Genomic DNA, 1,803 nt, shown 5'->3' on the forward strand with positions numbered 1-1,803 from the left:
AGACTATCAGATGAAATAACTATATACTATTAGGAATAATGATGATTCTTATTCAAGAAGTTGAAATTTTGTAACTAAAGCTAAAGTTTTAATTTGAGGAACAAAAATATTAACAGTAAAATGTTTATTACAATATTTGAAAATAAAGAGTAATTTCTTGTAATCATACAAAAAGGAGATAATAATGCTTAATATATATTTATATATAATGATATGTGTTTATAATTATTAATATCACATATCATTATGTACAACAAAATTAAGGAAGCTTTTCACACTTTGTATATAATCTCATACTTATTTTTGAAAGATACTTTTCAAAGGCAAGACAGCATTTTATAAATGGATAGACTATCTTTTAACCAATTTCTTCTTGTTAAACATTTTGGACATTTCAAACATTATGCTACTACAAATATTAAACATAAACCTTGACTGTATGTCCAAAAATTCTGTAAATAAGAACTCTGAGAGTGCTCGCTTCGGCACCACATATACTAAAATTGGAATGATACAGAGAAGATTAGCAAAATCATGAAACATTCCATATTTAAAAAAAAAACTCTACTAAAATAAAATTATAATTATTCTAATATTCTTTCTAAATGTTTACTAAAATAGAATTTGGGAGATTATTTAAAATCCCACTTTATCAAAGTGTTATTTTTTTTTTATTATATCTTAGCCAACACTGGTATTTTCCCCCATTATTGTTAAACTGTGGTCAATTTCATAGATGAAAATTATATTTTGTTGTTTAGATTTTCATGTATTTGACAACTTGTGAACTACCTCTTAATTCATATGTTACATATAAACTTAAAATAATTTTGTAAGTACTCCTATACTTAATCTGCTGCACAAAGAAGTATTTGAATGTTAATTTAAATTACACTAAATCTGATTATTATTTTTTCTTTTAGAAGTATATCTGTCACTTTATGTACTTGTCTTTTATGAAACTAAAGAAAAAGAAATGCTTAAACTATAAGAAACAAACTATAATTCCAAGTTTTATTTAAAAATTTTCTCACACTATCATTGTTTTATGAATGTTATAAAAAATTGATTTGTAATATACCTGCTGCTGTTGAAAAACTTGAGTCACAGATAATTGGATCATCTACATTCTCCACAAAAACTGTAAACACATAGGTACTGGTATTATTTCCATTATCTCTGGCCTCAACATCCAAAGAGTAGGTTTTAGTGTTATTTGGGTTGTCAAGATTCAAAGGCTGAAGAAGAGTGATTATGCCTGTAACTAATGAAAAGAAGTAAAATGAAAACAAATACCAAATTAAAATAATTAAGCATGTTAATTTATTCATATTGATGGTGTTTTAATTAATTTAATGATACACATTTTAGTGAATAAGAAAAGCGGTGTTTACCACTAAAAATATTTATTTAAAAATGCCCACTTGCTTTATATTTGCTTATCTTTAAATCATAATTAAATGTCATAAGTGGTTTCATCACATTTTCCTCTAATCTCTAAGTTGTCATTTATGAATCTACCAAGCATAGGTAGGATCTCTACTTTAAAAATTCTAGGCACAACCCACTGTATATTAATTGCAATAATAAAGTTATTAGTGTTTTTGAGGATGAAAAAAACTAGCCAAACCATATTAAAATTTTATTCATGTATTACTTCTGCAATCTGATTTAATCTTATTGTATACAAAATGAAAAATGAGCTCAGAGGTCAAACTTAGGAACTTTTGTGAAAGCAGAGTTGACAATTTATTCCTGACAACACCAAGGAAGATTCTTGGTTGACGGGGAGAGTGAAAAGCT

The 1,803-nt window shown here is 26.1% G+C and overlaps 1 pseudogene; it reads left to right on the forward strand.

The window, feature by feature from the left end:
- Window positions 1–473: 473 nt before the first annotated feature.
- On the forward strand, window positions 474–569 carry LOC132211584 (U6 spliceosomal RNA; annotated as a pseudogene).
- Window positions 570–1,803: the final 1,234 nt, after the last annotated feature.

Source organism: Myotis daubentonii, chromosome 10, assembly GCF_963259705.1.
Source record: "Myotis daubentonii chromosome 10, mMyoDau2.1, whole genome shotgun sequence".
NCBI lineage: Eukaryota > Metazoa > Chordata > Mammalia > Chiroptera > Vespertilionidae > Myotis > Myotis daubentonii.